The sequence below is a fragment of the Elephas maximus genome, chromosome 23 (assembly GCF_024166365.1).
Source record: "Elephas maximus indicus isolate mEleMax1 chromosome 23, mEleMax1 primary haplotype, whole genome shotgun sequence".
Classification (NCBI taxonomy): Eukaryota; Metazoa; Chordata; class Mammalia; order Proboscidea; family Elephantidae; genus Elephas; species Elephas maximus.
In genome coordinates, this window is record NC_064841.1 from 14,342,413 (window position 1) to 14,364,470 (window position 22,058).

The window sequence follows — 22,058 nt, forward strand, 5'->3', positions numbered from 1 at the left end:
TAGTAAAAATTACTCAGTTTCTGTAGACCACATTTAGTCCATCTATAAACTGAAGCCCACCATCATGATTATTCCACAGGGATACCACAGATACAGAACGGGAAACACATGGGATAGTACCTCACAGCGTGTCTAGTAAAAGAACAAATCCTCTCCCTTAGTGTGACTAGATCCGAATGAATCCACTACCAACACTTGGCGGCATTCTTCAGTGTGGCAACCAACTTCGTGGATGTTATTTCTCAACTGTTGAGATTCTCAAATTCATTCACCTTGTGTGTAACAATAACATGCTTCAACGCTAGATAAAAATCAACACACATACTAGGTAGTTAACTTACACATAGTTTTTATTTAATCCTCAGAAATCCTGTTTTTTTAATCTCATTTTACAGATGAGAATTCTGATGTTCAGAAAGGTTTAGTAATGTTTCTCAGTTCATTCACCTAGTAGGTAAAGAAGGCAGGCTATGGACCCTGGGACCCTCTTGGCCCACCAGTCCATCCACTTTCTGACAGAGCCCATTGCTCTCATTTCCCTGCAATATATTATAGCATGCATGGTGAGTTAGTAAATATGACTGCAGAACTGATTTTAATAAAGTGTTTAGATTGTCTACAAATATTACTGGTTAAAACCAGTTGCCATGGAGTCAATTGTGACTCATGGCAACCTCATGTGTCTCAGAATAGGATTGTGCTCCATAGGGTTTTCGATGGCTGGTTTTTCACAAACAGATTGTCAACCTTTCTTCTGAAATGCCTCTGAGTGGACTCAAACTTCCAACCTTTCACTTAGTAGCTGAGTGCGTTAACCATTTGTACCACCCAGGGGAGTGGTTATTATATGTAGAGAGGAGAGATACAGAGGTCCTTTTGTACCTCATTGTGAAGGAGGCAGAGAATTCTGGATGGCAGCTCAGGGATTGATGGGCAAGAAGATGGCTAGAAAGAGCAGTGCTCCTGGACTATTGTAGGAACACAGTATTTGGCAAGTGAAAACAAAACGAAAATGGTCCAGAAAAGCTGCTAGGTAATGGGGATGCAAAGGTGAACAAGATCAATTAATTGTTTTTTATAGTTTCATAGTTATCTAATAAAAGCTTGCTGTGGTGGTGATGTTAGCTGCCATGGAGTAAGTCCCTGACTCATGGTGACCCCATACGTTACAGAGTAGAAGCCACTGGTTGGGCTCAAACAGCCTTTAGGTTAGCAGCCGATTGCACACCACTTGCTCTATCCAGGCTCCTTAGAAATAAAACCTTCGTAGATTGTATATTTTAAAAATAAAAAGACACCAAAGCTTTTTTAATATGATTTTTTCTCCATCGAAGGAAGAGTATAGGCTGGATTAGAGGGATCGCAGGATATTAAATAGTCCTCTCCTCCACACATAGTTACACATAAAGTTTGCTCATACCTCTGAGTTGATAAGGATCAAGTTATTATAAATGGAAGTTTCTGAACCTTCTCAATCTGTGGATAAAAATGTCATACTTATATAAAACTAATCAAGTATGGTCACGCTGAACCTTTACTCACTCTACAAAGAGGAATTCCAGTCTATTAGTGATTTTCTTTTCCTAGAACACTTGGAGACTCTTAAATGAGCCCTTGCAATTCTTTGCGGACTTGCTGCTGCCTGCCAAGTACTCTCACACTACTTTTGAAACAAAACCACAAAGTTTCTGCCCCTACTCCCTCCAACAGCTGTAATAGTCTTATAGGACAGAGTAGAACTACCCCATGGGGTTTCCAAGGAGTGGCTGGTGGATTCGAACTGCTGACCTATTGGTTAGCACCCAAGTTCTTAACCACTGCACCACCAGGGCTCCCTAATCATCATGGCTACCTCAAAAGCCACTCCTGTAAGTCTAGCTGAAGTCAGAAGTCTAGGAATCTGATACTCCTTCTGTCTTCTCCCTTTGCTGTTGAGTGAAACTGAATGATGTCCCTATTATCTGGGTCACCGAATGATCATTCGATTGGCCTCAGTTTGTAATGCTCTTGGTTACAAAACCAAATATGATTTCTGGGAGGTCGTGGTAACAGGCGTTAAGGGTTGCTAACTTCTTATTCTCAATTAGGGCATACCCAAACAAACACGCAATCCTGGTCGCCACACATTTAAACTCGGTTTTTGTGAGGCTCTTTCCTTTCTGACATTTAAAAAAAAATTTACGGATATATATATATATATATATATATATATATATATATATATATTTATACCCATGTATATATGGAAACCCTGGTGGTGTAGTTGTTAAGAGCTATGGCAGTTAACCAAAAAGTCAGTAGTTCAAATCCACCAGGTGATCCTGGGAAACCCTATCGGGCAGTTCTCTCTGTCCTATAAGGTTGCTTTGAGTTGGAATCGACTCGATGGCAATGGGTTTGGTTTTGGTTTGGTGTATATATATGTATACATATTTATATGTATATATATATACAATAACAGTATCCGTTTCAATGTGCAATATACATGCAATATCAGTTTCTTCTGTTATCAGTGGATCAATAGGATAGTGGTAGTGGCTTAAACCTCTGTTCATTTTGTGTGTGTAGTGTACTTGTGTGTGTACGTTACGTGTCTGTGTGTATGCATGAGGTAGATGAAGGTAAGAGTGTTTAACTCCTCTTTCCAGCATTCAAGATCGAAATGCATGTGGTTATGGCGGGAGAGAGACTTCGTGTAGTCCATTACAAAATAAACAAAGCAGTAAGGGCGGAGGAGTATTAACAATGCAGAAACTCAACACCAAGGTGATTAAAATTCTGCTAATTCAGCAACTCCATTTATGTAACAAATGGAAGTTGAATGCTTTTAACTACGCCATATGTGTTCCCCACATACAAAGGCATAAGCAATTGACTTAAGAAAATCTTAGTTTATAGCTAAAGAATTATAGAATTATATTACCTTTTAAAAATACATTTTTAGATAAAAAGTATAAATATTAAACAGTCTCTGTTAACTGTAAAGGAAATATTATGCAAATGTCTTTAGGTTTTGCTTTGGCAATTTAAAAGACAATGGATCAGAAACCCCATACCACCGTTGTCATTGTTTGAAATCTTAGCTAAGTAAGTTTAATGAATCAACCAGAGGACTTCTGGAAACCTTTTTCATGTTATAAAATTCTGGAGCCGTATAACCTCCATTTCAAAAAGGAATCTTATCAGCATTATTGCTGCTACATTTTATAAAATGAAGACAATATTATAATTTAGATTAAATGCCTACATAAATAATAGCTTTTTTATTATAGCCTATAAACATGCTTATTTATTATGATATAAAGCCAACAACATTTTGGTTATTTTCCTAGCCTCCTGAAATAGAACTTTATTAGAGATTAGATAGAAAACTCTGACAGTTAAGAGGGACATAATTCTTTGCAAAATGTTATTGGTCCAATGGCAGTTTAATGCACTAGATTATAAAGACTACAGATGTTTTAAAAAATAAGACATTATTTCTTGACAAAGTCAGAAAACAGAATTTCAGAGGCCCAACACGCTCAGGCTAACGATGAGATCTAGCAATGTCAGAATCCAAGTTTCTTAACTTCGGTCACAATGAATTCTGGCTGGGTGGGATCCAAGCCATCTCTTTCCCAGTTCTGTCACTTTTCTACTGTGCAGGCACTTGCAGTATTTGTGTTTCAAACAGAAAACAATGCAACAACAACAAAAAAAAACTAGCAAAATATACTGTAGATATTGTAGTTTCTACGCCCTTCTCCAGAAGTCTCTACTGCCCTAAATTACCAGGCAGACATTTGCCAATGTCTGGGAGACATTTTTAATTGTTACAAATGGGATGGGGTGGTCCTACTGGCAACTACTGGGCAGAAGATAGGGATGTTAGTAAACATACTACAATGACAGAACATTGCTATTCAGTTGCAGCGAGGTAAATAATAAATGTTATTTAATGTGAGTGTTGTTTCACAATGTCAAAGTTATAGATTGTTAGCATTTTTCATTAAAAAGAAAATACTTTCTCCTACGTTAATTCCCTAGAGATGGTCTTTTGTGATATTTGTGTTTTAAATTAGTGTTATTTAGCTTTAACAGTTTTACATAGGTTAGGTATGGTGCCTGTAAATAATCTAGACCATTTTTTTTTCTCATATTCTCAGTGTGAAGGGTGAGTTTTATCTTTTCAAATATATTTCACGTCTGTCATGAATTGATACTTTCGTAAAATAGGATAAAATTAAATTACAAAAAAAAAAAGAATGAAAAACAAGAAACAAAAAGACATCCCCAAGGCCAACTTTTTAAATTATCAGAGTCAAGGGACTTAAAATTGTTCTGTTCACTTGCACTGAATAATCTGAAACACATACTCTCAATAATTGTACTTATCTCAGTGGCATTGGATGGTGCAAGTGGTTGAGTGCTCAATCCCTGGGTGGCACAAATGGGTAAGTGCTCCACTACTAGCCAAAATGTTGGTGATTTGAACCCACCCAGAGGTGCTTTGGAAAACAGACCTGGCAATCTGCTTCCAAAAGGTCACAGCTTTGAAAACCCTATGGGGTGGTTCTAGTCTGCATACGTGGGGTCGCCATGAGTTGAAATCGACTCAACTTGACTCAATGGCAACTAAAAACAACAACGATAAAGCCACGCACTGCCCTGGACTCCAGAAACTCAGAGATAAAGGGTAGTTCTTATCTTCGTGGAAGGCACAGTTTTATGGAGAAGCCAGAGATGCAATTTCAGCACATGTGGGAGTGGAAAAGAAGCTGAGATAATCTTGAGGCTGAGAACATTGTGTCATATTTCCCTGGTGTAGAAACCATCTGTTAATTGAGGGATAGTTTATTTGCTGAAGTGTATCTCTTTGCCCCAACCTTGCACTCTAGATACAAGTGTTGAATACATGCGTTAGTAAGCTAACACGTGGGGTCTATTCACATGTATTTGCAAGATGACAGAATAATTACTGGCCATGAGTGCCATTTGAGTGACTTATTCTGCTTTAATTTCATTCTAGGCTGTTCTTAGAATGTCTTCAAAGTCCAGTGATTATGTGAAATAGCACAATGACAGCTGAACTTTTAGGAAAGAATGTGTTTCCAATCTGTCTTTGCTATAGCCAGTAGTTGTCCATCTGACACTGAAACCAGGATTTGGTACGTATGACAGGCAAAGAGCTTAAAGTGGTGTTTTGCCAAAAGTATTGGCTGTAAAATAATGATTCAGATATTTTTAAAACCTTATTATCTTCCTCAAAATGGAGACCATTTATCATTTCTTTGCCGATCTAACATTGATAGCTAGAAAGAAATGTGTGTGCCTTTCTTTCTTCCAATTTTATCCTTAATAGCTACATCCTTGATTCATTTCATCCTATTCATGACTTGTAATTTGAATGGCTAAACAGTACCACTCAGACACCCTTTCCTTATAAAATATATTGGTTTTAAATTACACATGTCTGTATGCAGCTGAATAGCCCTTGAAAAATGTTTATAAGAGTTAGAATTTCATAGGATTAAAGCCGTTATTGAGATCTTACAACCCTACAAATCTAAAGCAAGTGCTTCTAATTGCCATTGTGTAATACACTAAGTGGATTTTAGTTTTAATATGCCAATGTGTTCAATATGTTTGGACAACTGGTGTAGTAAAATTATTACTACTTAAAAGTTTAATTTGTCCTTGTTTCAATTCTGATTGCCTACAATACTAAAATAAAAATATTGCATGGAAGAGAAACGTGCAATACAGATAACATAAAATCATTCGCAGAGAATTACCAGATTGATGCTGATTAATTAAAAAAAAGATTGTATTAATGACAAATCAAATGTACAATAATATGAATAATGGAAATTAGTAATGTGACTTCAGAAAAAGTAGTCATGAATAAGTCATTACAAAGATGCATATGGTATGCTTACATTGCTTTACTTTACTTGACTAAATTTTTTTCTATAATTCTGAGCATGCAAACTTTAATTGTAAGGTATGTGTTTATTTATGGTGCTACTGTAAACAAACTCTTAGAAGCTATGTGATTCTGAGTAAGTCACTTGTTCTCTCCACCAGGTCATTACTCAGGCTCTGAGGCCAGTCCTAGTCCCAGGTAAAGGAAAATTATAAACCAGATGGTGGTAAATCATAGGGCTGTGCATTGTCAGATATCATGGTTAAGACCTTTCAAAAACCAAACTCATTGCTGTCAAGTCGATTCTAGCTCATAGCGACCCTACAGGACAGAGTAGAACTGCCCCAAAGGATTTCCAGGGAGTGGCTGGTAGATTCAAACTGCCAACCTTTGGGTTAGCAGCCAAGCTGTTAACCACTGTGCCACCAGAGCTCCGGTTAAGACATTAGTTGCAGGAAATGGAATGTTACTATATTTGTCCAGTGCTGAGTGTTCATCTTGATATCTCACCAAGATGTGTTTTGCTTTGCCCTTATGGCTACCAATGCAGAATAGAGTCCTGACTCTGAATTTCAGATCTGGTACTGTGGGATCCTACTTCCTACTACCTGATACCATAATCTCCTAGGACTCCTGCTTCTCACCTTTCACCCCAGTGCTGCTCAGTCCCTTCCCCTTTTATAAATGCCTTCTCCAATCACTTGCTGATATGTGCCCCTTTTTTTCTCCAAGCACAGATTACAAGTTAGAATGTGACTGTTCTTCATCTCACAATTGATACCATTAGGGGAGCGATGAGATATGAAATGTAGAAGCTCTTCACCCAATGCAAATTTTTAGATTTATATTGAAATGTTTTCTTACCAAATGCCTCCCTTTAAGATCTAAAATATTTTTTTCGCTCTTACTCTAACTTTTTATTTTAAGTTAATTCAAAAGTCAGAAGAAGTTTAAAAAATAGTACACAGTTCCCATGTACCCTTTGTCCAGCTTCCCACAATAATATAGAACCACAGCTCATTTTCAAAACCACATATTGGCATAATACTAATAACTCAGGTACAGCCTTAATTAAGATTTCACCAGTTTTTGCAAGCATTTTTTTTTTAATTGTGCTTTAGGTGAAAGTTTACAAGTCAAGTCAGTCTCTCCCACAAAAAGTTGTATGCACCTTGCTATGTACTTGTAGCTGCTCCCCTCCTAATGAGACAGCACACTCCTCCTCTCCACCATGTATTCCCTGTGTCCATTCAACCAGCTCCTGACCCCCTCTTCCTTATCATCTTGCCACCAGACAGAAGTTGCCCACATAATCTCAAGTGTCTACTTGAGCCAAAAAGCTCACTCCTCACCAGTATCATTGTCTATCTTATAGTCTAGTCCAATCCCTGTTTGTAGAGTTGTCTTCGGAAATGGTTCCAATCCTGGGCTAACAAAGGGTCTGGGACCATGACTGTCAGGGTCCCTCCAGTCTCAGTCAAACCATTAATGCTGGTCTTTTTGTGAGATTTTGAGATCTGCATCCCACTGTTCTACTCCATCAGAGATTCTCTGTTGTATTCCCTGTCAGGGCAATGATCGGTGGTAACTGGGTACCACCTAGTTCTTCCGGTCTCAGGCTGATGGAGTTTCTGGTTTATATGACACTTTCTGTTTCTTGGGCTCATCTTTATCATATGTCATTGGTGTTCTTCATTCTCCTTTGCTCCAGGTAGATTGAGACCAATTGATGCATCTTAGATGGCCACTCGTTAGTGTTTAAGACTCCAGATGCCTTTCACCAAAGTGGGATGCAGAACATATTCTTAATACATTTTTTTATGCCAGTTGACCTAGATGTCCCCTGAAACCATGGTCCCCAGACCCCTGTCCCTGCTGCTCTGGCCTTCGAAGTGTTTGGTTGTACTCAGGAAACTTCTTTGCTTTTGGTATAGTCCAGTTGTACGGACATCCCTGTGTTGTGTGTTGCCCTTCCCTTCACCTAAAATAATTTTTGTCTACTCTCTAGTTAGTGAATATCCCTCTCCCTCCCTTTTTCTGTGTTTAAACTTTTTCTAGAGTCCTTATAATAGTGGCCTCATGCAATATTTGTTCTTTTGCAACTGACTAATTTCACTCAGCATAATGTCTTCCAGATTCCTCCATGCTGTGAAATGTTTTACAGATTCATCATTGTTCTTAACTGTGGTGTAGTATTCCATTGTGTGAATATACCGTAATTTATCCATTCATCTGTTGATGGGCACCTTGGTTGCTTCCAACTTTTTGCTATTGTAAACAGTGCTGCAATGAACGTGCGTGTGCATATATCTATTCGTGTGAAGGCTGTTATTTCTTTAGGGTATATTGCAAAGAGTAGAATTGCTAAGTCGTACGGTAATTCTGTTTCTACCATTTTAAGGAAGCTCCAAATCAATTTCCAAAGTGGTTGTACCATTTTACATTCCCACCAGGAGTGTATAAGTGTTCCAGTCTCTCCACAACCTCTCCAACATTTATTATTTTCTGTTTTTTGGATTAATGCCAGCCTTGTTGGAGTGAGATGGGACCTCGTTGTAGTTTTGATTTGCATTTCTCTAATGGCTAATGATCGTGAGCATTTTTTTCATGTATTTATTAGCAGCCTGAATGTCTTTGGTAAATGTCATAACATTTGCCCATTTTTTAATTGGGTTATTTGTCTGCAAGCATTTTTTGACATATAATTTTATGAAATTTTATCACACACATGGATTTGAATTACCATTATGACAATTAGAATACAGATCTGTTTCATCACCACAGACAGATTTCCTTGAGTAACCCCTTCATAGTCATATCCTTTCCATCCCTAAACTAGGGCAAACACTGATCCATTCTCCATCACTATGATTTGTCGCTTTGAAGTTTTTATATAAATGGAACCATGCAATATGTATCCCTTTGAAATAGACATATTTTACTCAACATAATTCCTTGAGTTCTATCCAAGTTGTTAACTGTATCAATAGCTTATTTCTTGTTGTTGCTCAGTAGTATTCCACGGTATGCATATACCATAGTTTCGTTATCCATTCACCTCTTGAAGGGTATTTGATAACCTTGCTTTTCATCTCTGCAAGGTGTGAGTCTTGAATTTAAATTTATTGTTTAGCCACTGATCTGAAAGATTATAGACTACTTATTAGCTGTGAACAATTTAAAATGTGTGGGTAAACCTACATAAATGCATTTCACGATAAAAGTATATCATGTAGTCTTTGTGTTCATGATTTCTGTGGTAATATGATTATAGATTTGCTTTCACAGATTAATTTTGTTTTCTGTGCTAAGAAAAAAATCCAGATTCAAGGCAAAGGTTTTCTTATTAAATGTGATTAAAATCTTAATTGACTTGAAATTATCTTTGAATGTAAGTAATTACAAAATCATTATCCAGCACTACTAGCTGAGATGGCTAAAGGATTAATTTGTTGTTGCCAAAATTAAAAAGAAAAATGAATCATGCATTCGTTTATTTTTTCTTTCTACCTGTTTCATAAATTGGGTTTATATTAATTAGCATTTTGTATTTATTCTAGATTTTTAGTGACAAGGATGAAAGAATGGAAACTAGAATTACTGAGTACTTAATAATACGTACCAGAAAGAGAGGCTTCCCTTGTCCCTACCACATACATACCACAGTGTTTTTTAATCTTCAAAATAGCCTAAAAGTATAGACTCCATTTTCATAATGAGGAAATTAATTACCAAAGGGATCAAGTAATTGCTAAAGAGTGTACCAAAACCAAACCAAACCCACTGCCGTCGAGTTGATTCCATCTCATAGCAACCCTATAGGACAGAGTAGAACTGCCTCATAGGGTTTCCAAGGAGCACCTGGTGGATTCGAACTGCCAAATTTTCGGTTATCAGTCATAGCCTTTAACCACTACGCCACCAGGATTTCCACTAAGGAGTATAAGTAGATAAAAACCAAATCCATTGCTGTCTAGCTGATTCCAATTCATAGTACCCCTATAGGACAAGTAGAACTGCCCCATAGGGTTTCCAAGGAGTGGCTGGAGGATTTGAACAGCTGACCTTTTAGTTAGCATCCTAGCTCTTAACCACTATGCCACCAGGTCTCCATAAATAGGAAACATTATCAAAATTTCAAAAGGGTTTTGTCCAGGCTCTGCTACCCGCCTAAGATAGTTTAATATATTAGATCCTTTAAAAAATCTAGTTGAGGAAGTAGAATGAAATTATTATATTTTTAGTTATGCCACAAAATTTGAGGAAAGCACAAGATGGAAAATCATTTACTGTTGATTTCTTTATTCTGTTTCCTTTAGTTTGTTAGTTACTGACACTTATCCACAGTTGGAACTGGTGTTTTATTATATTAAAAAATGACTCTTGCAAATAAAAATATAGAAAGAGAAACAACACACTAAAGCTGTTAAAATTCTCAGCAGACATTCGCAAAAGAAAATATATCAATACATAATAAGCACATGAAATGTGTTTAACGTCATTAATAATTACAGAAATAAAAATTAAAACCAACATGAGATCCTGCTTCATACTTACTAGAACCCACCAAAACCCACTGCCATCGAGTCATTGTGCACTCAGTGCAACACCATAGGACAGAGTAGAACTGCCCCATAGAGTTTCCAAGGAGCGCCTGGGGGATTCGAACTGCCAACCTTTTGGTTAGCAGTTGTAGTACTTAACCACTATGCCACCAGGGTTTCCACTTACTAGAAAAGCTTAAATTAAAAAAAAAGTGATAAAACCAATATTAAGAAGAACATGGAACAACTGGAGCTTTCATGTGTTACTGGAGAGAACATTAAATGTGACAACCAGTTTGAAAGATGATTGGGCAAATCCTTATGTAATTAACCAGACACTTTTCATATAAAATAACAATTATACTTCCAGTTTTTTTAATTGACGAAAAATGAAAACGTACTTTCCTATGAACACTTGTATGTGGATGTTCATAACAACTTTGTTCATTGTAGCCCAACACTAGAAGACACCCTTATGTCTATAAACTGGAGGATGGATAAGCAAAGTATGGCATATTCATCTAATGGAATACTGCTGAACGGATGCAAAGGAACAAACTATTGATACATTCAGTGACATGATGAATTCCTCAAATCACTCTGCTGAGCAACAGGAGCCAGACACAAAAGAGTACATATCCTATTATTCAATTTATGAAAAAAACACTGGAAAAGACAGAAATCAAATATAGTACCAGAAAGCAGATCGCTGTTTTCATAGAACCAGGGTTGAGAAAGGATTGACGGTACAGGGACCATTATTTCACCTGTAGAAACGGTCCAAATGTTCAATATCTTGATCGGGATGATGAGTACGAAAATGTATACATTTGTCAGAGTACATTAAACTGTACACTAAAAATGAGTGCAATTTGTTTTATAAAAATTATTCTTCAGTTAAGTTTATTTAAAACCATGTCATCACCCAAACAAAAAACCAAACCAAACCAAAACATGAAGTAGTGCAGTCTTACTGAGATGTCAAGACAACAGGTAACCCTGTGGAGAAAAGATGACAAGTCCACACTCATGGCAGTAAAAATAGAACTAAATAAAGAAAAAAAATGGAATTATTACTATAGAGGTTTGTATCAATCAGTGTTCTTTAGAGGAAAAAAAGCAGTATGATAGAATATATATATATAAAGAAATTAGCTGTCATGATTGTGGAGGCTGGCAAGTCTGTAATCTTTGGGGCAAGCCGGCAAGTTGGAAACTCAGACAAGGATTAATGCTGTAGTCTTGAGGTATTTTTCCTACTGGAAACCTCAATTTTTACTCTTATGGCCTTCCAACTGGTTGGATGAGGCCCACCCACATTATCAATTGTGATCTTTTTAAAGCCAACTGATTATAGTTGTTAAACACATCTACAAAATACCTTCACAGCACCACCTAGACTCATGTTTGATTAAATATCTGGGTACCATATTCCTAGCTGGAAACCCTGGCAGCGCAGTGGTTATGTGCCACGGCTGCTAACCTAAATGTCGGCAGTTCAAATCCACCAGACATTCCTTGGAAGCCCTATGGGGCAGTTCTGCTCTGTCCATTTAGGGTTGCTGTGAGTTGGAATCAACTCGACGGCAGAGCGTTTGGGTTTTTTGGCTTTATATCCTAGCTGAAGTCCCTCGGTGGTGCAACAGTTATGCTTACAGCTGCTAACAGAAAAGTTGGTGATTCAGGTTCGCTCAGAGGCACCTTAGAAGAAAGGCCTAGAGATCTGCTTTTGAAAAATCAGCCATTGAAAACCCTATGGAGTTCAGTTCTACTCTGACACACATGAAGCGGTTATGAGCCAGAATCAACTGGATGGCAACTGTTTTTAATATCCTAGCTAAGTGCACATATTTATTTACAAGGTTACATATGAATTTTCTTCTAAACATAGAGGTAGAAATAAGAACTGAATGAAGATAATAAGTGGGGAAATGTTATATGTGGAGGTCAGAGAATTGTGACCTTCACTGTAAATAATAGGGCTTTATTAATAAGAGATTGGAAAAACATTGAACTGGAGCAATAATGAAAAGAAATCATATAAAGAAAAAAATGTGTGGTCTTTGAACAAATATCTTAACTAAAGTCTCTAAGGTTCAGTTTTCACATATTAAAAAAAAAAGAGAATGCTAACATCACACCATAGGGTTACTCTAATAATTAAATGAGGTCTGTCTGTGAACTTTCTGTCATAGTGCCTAGATTTCTTGACCCTAAAAATACCACACAATATAAGAATAGTTAAACTTTACTAATGAGTATAATAAATATAGGTTTAGTGAATATTAATCTTTAGATTATACTAAGAAAATAAAAAATAATTGAAAACTGATTTATTTTATAATATTTCCCAAACTATATGCTAATATTATTTGTTGTTATGAAAAACATTGCAGAAATTAGAAAATATATTTACTAATATATTTAATGATTATATATATGTCAAAATATTCAATTAAATTTCATTAGGAGTGTTATATTATTTATATTATAAATGTTATTTAGGACATAGAATTATGGACAAAATGTAGACAGGAAAAATTACAAAGTTACATACTGCTGTATACAAAAGTGGACCAATAGACTGGAAACTGCTGCACTCACCCATCTCCCCTTTCTCATTTGAGCCATTATTGGTTCCTTATTGTTAGGAGCCCTCCAGTTGGGTTCCAACTCATAGCAATCCTATGTACAACAGAACGAAACACTGTCCTGTGCCACACTCACAATCATTGCCATGTTTGAGCCCATTGTTTCAGCCACTGTGTTAATCCATCTCGTTGAAGGTCTTCCTCTTTTTCCCTGACCCTCTACTTTACCAAGCATGGTGTTCTTCTCTAGGGACTGATCCCTCCTGATAACATGTCCAAAATACATAAGAGGAAGTCACCATCCTGACTTCTAAGGAGCATTCTGGCTGTACTTCTTCCAAGACAGATGTGTTCATTCTTCTGGCAGTCTATGGTATAGTCACTATTCTTTGCCAACACCATAATTCAAAGGCATCAATTCTTCTTTGATCTTCCTTATTCATTGTCCCGCTTTCGCATGCATATGAGGCAATTGAAAATACCATGGCTTGGGTCAGGTGCACCTTAGTCCTCAAAGTGACATCTTTGTTTTTTAACTCTTTAAAGAGTTCTTTTGCTGCAGATTTGCCCAATGCAATATTTGTTTGATTTCTTGGTTGCTGCTTCCATGGATCCAAGTAAAATGAAATCCTTGACAGCTTCAGTCTTTTATCATGATATTGCTTATTGGTCCAGTTGTGAAGATTTTTGTTTTCTTTATGTTGAGATGTAATCCATACTGAAGGCTGTAGTCTTTGATCTTCATTACTAAGTGCTTTGAGTCCCCTTCATTTTCAGCGAGCAAAGTTCCTGCTACAAAGTAATTTTGGTAGTTCCAAAATGAGACTTAAGAACATGCTGCACTGTAAAGTTGACTTGAATGTCCAAAAATCACTTGAGACTCAAAATTCTTCCAATTATCTTGTCCCTCTTTCTTTTTCTTTATTCTGTAAGTTTATTCACAAATTAGTATAACGTTGTGAATTACACGCTTTGAGACGTATTGCATAAAGATAAAAGCCAAAACCTGTTGCCATCGAGTTGATTCTCATAGCAACCCTATGGACAGAGTAGAACTGCCCGTAGTGTTTCGAAGGAGCACCTGGTGGGTTCAAACTGCTGGCCTTTTGATTAGCAGCCATAGTTCTTAACCATTCCACCACTAGAACTCCCCTACATAAGGATGAGGAGAACAGAAAAGGCTTTGAAAATGCTGCAGTGCTTTGCTGTACATGATAAGTGAATGCTTATGCATATAACGATAAATTAAAATTTTTTAGGTAATACTTTCTAGGTACAATGAAGTCAGAGGTCTGTTATATTCATTTATGGCAAATACTGCTTTCTACAAATGTATCTTCTTTTTCCATCTGGATTTTCACATAATTTATAAGATTTATAAATCTCAGAAATAGTATGTTAAATCAGCAATTGAAATAAAAATAAAAATCTCTTTGACTAAGAGGAGTCCTTGAGTGGCACAAACAGTTAAGTGATGGACTGCTAACCTAAAGGTTGGCAGTTTGTACCCACCCAGAGACACCTCAGCCATAAAAATCTTATAACGTGCAGTTCTGCACAGTAACACAACGGGACGCATGAGTCTGGATTGACCAGATGGCAACTTTTTTTTTCCCCCTTAACTAAGAATCATAAAGGTATTCACTGGTTTATTTAACTGATCAAAGATCTAAAGTCTTTAAAAAATTACTTTTTTTCTTGTGTCTTCACCATGAAGCTCAGTTTCCTGTATCAGCCTGACAGCTAAACAGCCACATGGATTTGGGGCCAGGTACCTTGGGATGTAGCTTATGTAAAGGGAAACTCTAAAGAACAGATAACAAACAGTTAAAATGAAGAGATGCCCAAGGAAAATATACGTGGGTGTGTGTATATATCAAACAGCACATTTGCTAGCTTTGAAAGAGCGTTAGCTAAAACTGAATGAAGCACATGCCTTTTATTTTGCTTTCTTTTTTGGCATATATTAATTTTTCACAGGAGTAGAACATGGACGGATTCTTCTTGAAAAGGATTCAAACCATACCAAAGTAAATAAGGAAGGATAGAAACATTGCCCTTTTTCCTCATTCAAATACCACTCTCCCCCAAAAAGGTAACAACAGAGAATAGATTATTTTATTTATTTATTTTCATACAATTACAGCTTGAGGTCCTTGTTTTCTTTATTTGGTAAAATAAACTGAACGATGATTTTAGGGCACTCTGTACCAACGTTTGCTAGAAGACTGTTTCACGAAATGAGAAATATGTAAGTTGTGCTGTACTTGCTTTTTGTACCCAGCAGTATGTTTCTCGGATTTTTGTATGAGATATAGAAAGCTATATCTAATTCTTTTCAACTCTGAAAAGTTGTTTCGTTATACCCAGATTAATGTAACCATCTCCTTTTGAATGCGCAATTGTGTTCTCTACCAAATATTCCCTATTTCAAATAATTTTTCAAAAACCTATTTTTACATGATTTTTATGCTAATTTGAGAATACAACTCTAGATTATGTATTTAATTATAGAAATATTTTTAACTTGATTCAGATATTGTCATATTCCTTCCAAATATTATGCAAATTTCACATCCACCAAGGGTATCTGAGTGAATTAAATCACAGCTGCACCTACAGTAGAGATTTTATGATATTTTTATATAGATTTGTATGTTTTAATGTTTATGCTATGACTACTGAGATTGGGCGTTATCATCCCTTATCGATTCTACAAGTATTTTGTATATTCTGGACAATATTATTTCGAGTAGTTTCTGTGTTGTAAACATTTTCTCTACCCTATAATTTCTTTTATTGTAGGGAATTTCATTGGACAGAAAGTTATTTGGGGGTAAAGAGCAGGAAGTCTTAGCTTTATATGCTTTGATTTTATGTTGTAAACCTCTGTAAAATTTTTCACCTTATGCTTTATGGAGTTTATATCCTGGCTTAAAAGTATCCAGAAATAAAATAAATATGGAGATACTTCTATTAAATCTATTGATCTAGGTACTGTGGATTTAGCCATAATTACAGTTTTTGAATTCAAGAATTCACATTCTGTGTTACATACTGTGGTAAGAATAATGAACCCCAAAGATGCCCATGTCCTAATTCCTGGAACCTATTTATATGTTAATTCACATGACAGAAGGGACTTTACACAGTTGATTAAATGAAGGATTTCGAGATGGAAAGACTATCCTGGTGGGCCCAATATAATCACAAGGACTCTTATGACTGCAAGATAGAGACAGGAGGTCAGGGGCAAAGAAAGAGATGTGAAAAGCAGAAGCTGAGGGCAGAGTGATGCAATTGCTGGCTTTGAAGATGGAAAGGGGCCCATGGGCCAAGGGGTATGGGAGGCCTGCAGAAACTGGGAAAGGTAAGGAAACAATCTCCCTTGGTGCCACCAGAAGGAACACAACCCTGCAGACAACTTGATTTTAGCCCAGTGAGACCCATTTCAGACTCTGAGCCTCCTGAATGATAACGTTCTAAATTTGTGCTGTTTTCAGACACTGAGTTTGTGGTAATTAGTTACAGCAGCACAGAAAACTAATACACGTACCTGAAATAGGCAAGTAAACAAATACCTAAACAATTTCAGTAGGTATGTTCTAGGAAGAAAAGGAAAGTAGGGTAAAGTTATAGAGCTAGACTGTCCGTTATGGTAGCCAGGAGCCAGGTGCTCAAGCAGAAAAGGAGAAAAGGGCTTCTGTGGAGAACTAGCCATCTCCACCGTAGTAGCAATATATGTTAGTTATAATTCTTTCATAGGCTAATATGACAAAAAATGATCTAAGGCAAAAGCAGAAAGTAGGAAAAAAAGCGATCTTGAATATTGATAACATGTGTGTTCAGTATAAGAGATTAACGTGATTCTAAACACTCAAGAACATAGCAACCTAATTACCTTCTGGAATGATACCAAAAAGTAATACATAAAAATTCCATATATATTGACAAATTCAATATACTTGTATGATGCGCATAATGAAAAATAACAAGTGGCAGATTGGGAGAAAATATTTGCAGCATCTGTTAGAGTTAAAATATTTTATCTATAACATGTAAATGTTTCTAAAATTAGAATGAAACAGAACTAAAGGAAACAAAAATAGAGCATAAGAACAAAACATTTGAAGTTAATAGAGACCTTATTGAAGAATTACGATAGACAAATGTACGAAAAATCAATCAGTTCCGACTATATCCCAAATTCTATGTTTAAACCTTATGTTCCATATTATCTATCTTGAAGGGAGGGGCTGTTTGTATTCAGTCTAAGAGGAAATTCATAGTGTCTTGATTTGGACCTGGTGGCACAAAGGTTAAATATTCAGCTACTAACTGAAAGGTTGGTGGTTCCAGACCGCCAGCGCTTCTGAGGGAGAAAAGACCTCACAATCTTCCCCCATAAAAATTCCAGCCTAGGAAACCTTATGGAGCAGTTATACTCTGTCATATAAGTTCATTAGGAGTCAGAATTGACTCAACAGCACACAACAACAACAATATGGGATAAAACACCATTTTCTGGGAATATTCATTATTATTATTCTAAATTATTATTATTCATTACTAGTATTCTAAGTGCACTGCCGTAACAGAAATACCACACTGGGTGACTTAAAGAACAGAATTTACTTTCTCTCAATTCTGGAGGCTGAAAGTCCAAATCAAGGTCTCAGCCATGTTGATTCCTTGTGAGCCTTTCTCCTAGTTTCTGGTGTCTGCCAACATTCCTTATTGTTCCTTGGTATCTATCTTCTCTCTATATGTGTCTCTGTGTATGTTCTGTTCATTTTATAACTCAGAAGGCATTAGGTTTAGGACTCATCCTATTTTGCATGATCCCATTAACATAACAAAAGAAACAACCCTACTACCAAACATGATCCCATCCACAGGTACAGGGGTAGGGACTTCAATACATATTTTTGGGGGGACACAATCCATAGCAGTCCAGGCTTTGCCTCCCAAAATTCGTGCCCTTCCCATGTGCAAAAATACATTCACCTTATCACATCATCCCTAAAAGCCTTAACCCATTCCAGTGTCAACTCTAAGTCCAAAATCTCATCTTCTGAATCCTCTAAATCAAGTATAGGTAACACTCTCGGTGTCTTTCATCCTGGGACAAAAGTCTTTTCATCTGTGGACCTGTGAAACCTAGAATAAAATTTATCTGCTTCCAAAGAACAATGGTGAACTAGACATAAGTAAACATTCCCATTCCAAATAGGAGAAATTGGAGGGAAGAAGGGGTCATGTAAATAAGTCCCACACCCAGCATGGGAAAATCTCATTAGCTCAAGTCTTAAAAATAACTCTGTGTTTTCCAGGCACATCGGGGCAATGGCCCTGCCCGCAGGACTCTGGACATTGGCCACAGTCTTAGATTCTGGGTGGAGGTCCCTCAGCCCTGAGTATCAGACCCATTTTCCAGGCCCGCCGGGGCAGCAACCCCATCCCCTCAGGTTTGGGCAGCCGTATTTTTCCTGGTCTTCTGAACTCTGACCCCACTGCCTCAGCCCTGGGCATCCCAACACTCCCAGCACACCAGCATGCCATCCCTGCTCCCTCAGATTTGGATGGCAGCCACATTGTCTTGGCCCACCAGAATGACAGCCTTACCCTCTGGAACAGAGGTGGTGGCAATCCCAGTCTTTGAAACCTAGGAAGTAGCCTCACTCTATGAGACCTAGCGGGGTGGTGGCTCCACTCTTTGAAAGTGAGAAAGCAGTAGCTCTGACCCCTGCAATCAATCCAGAAGTTACCCTGGTCTCTGAATTACTCCTGAATGATCCTTTCCTTTTCTTGGAGGAGAACAGATGCTTGCAACCAAGGAGGTTCATTGGTCTGTTTCCTGCCTGTAGGATTCCAGGAGGCAAACATTTCTCCTTCATTCTGTCCTGTTTAGTCTAACTGATAGGATTTCAGCTGAGATTGATGAGATCTTTCTGTCACAGGCCTGATCTGTTTAGCAATAGATTGTGTACCTAAATGCTTGGTGTCAGCTCCAGGGCATACTCTTTTAATTTTTGCCATAGAATTTTCTAGATCTCTAAGTTCTGGTTTCTTTTTGCACAGTTTATTTCTAAATACAGCTTTCTCCTCCTGCATTTTACTACAGCTAGCAAGGAGAAACCATATTCCCCTTTAAGATCTTGTTTAGAAATCTCCTAAGGCAAATATCCATTTTCATCACTTACAAGTTCTACTTTCCACAAGACATTCAAACGTAATTCAGACAAGCTCTTTGTCACATTATTATAAGTACCACTTTTCCTCTGGTGTCCAATAATATGCTTGTCATTTCTTTTAAAAGCCTTACAAGAGGCGTATTTAATGTCCACATTTCTAGCAACATTCTGTTTATGGTGATAGAAGCTTTCCTCACAGCTCTCAATCCTTTCTGAGCCATCATCAGAATTGCCCTTAATTTCTATAATTCTACCAACAGTCTCTTTAGTGCAATCTAAGCTCTTACGACCAAACGGATTAAAATTCCCCCAGCATCTACCTGTTAAACAATTCCAAAACTGCTTCCACGTTTTAGGTATCTGTTAGATAGAGCAGCACCACCACTCTCTGGCATCAAATTCTGCCTTAGTTACCTAGTGTTACTGTAACAAAAAAATACTAAAAGTAAGTGACTTTAAATAACAGAAATTTATTTTCTCACAGTTCTTGAGGCTAAATGTCCAAATCAGGGTCTTGGCTGTGTCAGTTCCTTCTGTGAGCCTCTTTCAGGTGTCTACCAGTGCTCCTAGGCATTTTTTAGTGTTCCTTGATACCCGTCTTTCCTGTGTGTGTGTTTCTGTGTGTATTTTGCTCTTTTTTATAACTCAGATATGATAGTTTTAGGACCTAACCTGCTCTGGTATGACTTCACTAACATAATAAAAGAAAACTCAATTTCCAAACAGGACCACATACACAGGTACAGGGGTAAAGACTTCAATATGTGTCTTGGGGGCACACAATTCAATTAATAATACTTGAAATTGCAAAGAAATTGAAAAATAAAATTAAGCTAAATTTCTGGGGCTGAACAGAAAGATGAGGCTAAGATTTATCAAACTGCTAGGAGATAAATCGAACATCAGTAATATTTCTCTTTTAGTTTTAACCTTTTTTAATAAGTAAGGGTTACCAAACAAAAAAAAAAAAGACAAACCCGTTGCTCTCTAGTCGATTCCGACTCACAGCGAACCTATAGGGCAGAGTAGAACTGCCCCATAGGGCTCCAAGGAATGGCTAGTGGATTTGAACTGCCAATCTTTCAGTTAGCAGCTGAGCTCTTAACCACTGCACCACTAGAGCTCAAGAAGGGGTTACTGGATATATATTTGGAAACTGTATTGAAAATTACATTTAAATTTTATGAATTGATACCTTCTTTGCAGAATAATTTTGTTGAAAATGTAAGCTATTTCATTTAGCATTGTTGAATTATTTTTTATTTGAAATCTATTTTTCTTGACATCAGAATGCCAGATACTAAGAGAACAAGAATATTGCTCAGTTGTGTCTTTTTGTGGCAGAGCTTTGAAGACCTATGAGTTAAGTATTCTTTCAAAAAATATTCTCGTAAAATACTTGATACTAGGCTAGGTTGATTTCTTGCATTATATCAAAATTCTTCAGCTTAGCATTTTCTAGTGGATTTTATTTCCGATATAGACATGCATGTTATTGAAAATATTTTATACAATTACTCATTTTCTCATGAATATATGTCATATCCTTTTCTATAGGAAATAAAGACAAAATTAAAACCTAAAAAAGTACATACGTTAAAGGTTCATTCATCGAGTTTAGGGGTCTGAATTTACAATCCCTCATTTTCAAACTTCTATTAGTTCAGCCTTTTAAAAATACTAACCATACTTTGTCTTCCTCAAAAAACTTTGCCTTAGACTATTTATTTTTGATTTCCAATCTCAAATGTCAACCTTAAAGACTGAGCCAATAGTATCGTTTTTATCTCTTAATTTCGATATCAGTCATCTCCTTTCATTATTAGTAACTCCTGATCCATTTTACTTTTCAAACTTCCACCTGGTTTTGAGGAGCCCTGTAGCCTTGTCATCTGTCTAAGCTTTCAGTGCCATCATGGTGCTGCAGTACATCCAGTCACATTTCAGAAACATACTTTACCTGTTAGCTTTAGCAGCTCTTTCGTTTAACTTGTTTTCTTTTTCTGAAGCTGTGCACTGGGACTGATGTTGACAATTATTTTTTTTTATCATGAGTTCTGTATCATTTTTCCTCACCAGTGCTGCAGGATTGATAATGTCCTAGTCCCTGTATCCCAAGACTAATTATTTTATAGTAAATTGAATTGAGTGAAATGTCTTACCTCTTAATACAACCAACTGAAGAGGAAAACATTGTGAGAACTTGACTGTTACCGGTAGATATACAATTAAAAAGAAGAAAATAAGCAAACTTCTTAAAATTATTTTTGCAACGTGACATGGTAAATACAGAGACATGTATGACTAAGAAAGCATTTAATGATTCAGTTAGGGTAGTATTTTGGTATCTCCTAATTACTTTCACCTGTAAACTAACCTGTAATACTACATACTATAAACTATTACCATGATTTTATACAAGTTATTCTTGGAGCTATTTATGTTGTCTAACTATAACATTGCTCAGAATAGCATGTTGCAAATATTTATTAGGAAAACAAACTAGCTGTATTTGATTCTGTGCATTTTGTAAGTTTTGTATAACCTTATGCACCTTACTCCATTGACTTAACTTTCCATGCTCTAAGTCAATATCTATCAAAGTGTGATTTGTGATGCAGTGATTAAGAGCTCAGGCTGCTAACCAAAAAGTCAGTAGTTCGAATTTACCAGTCATTCTTTGGAAACCCTATGGGGCAGTTCTACTCTGTGTTATACAGGGTCTCTGTGAGTCAGAATTGACTTGATGGCAAGGGATTTGGTTTGGTTTTGGGTTTGTAGAAGAAATTACCTGGGGATTTTGTCCAAATTTATCTACCTG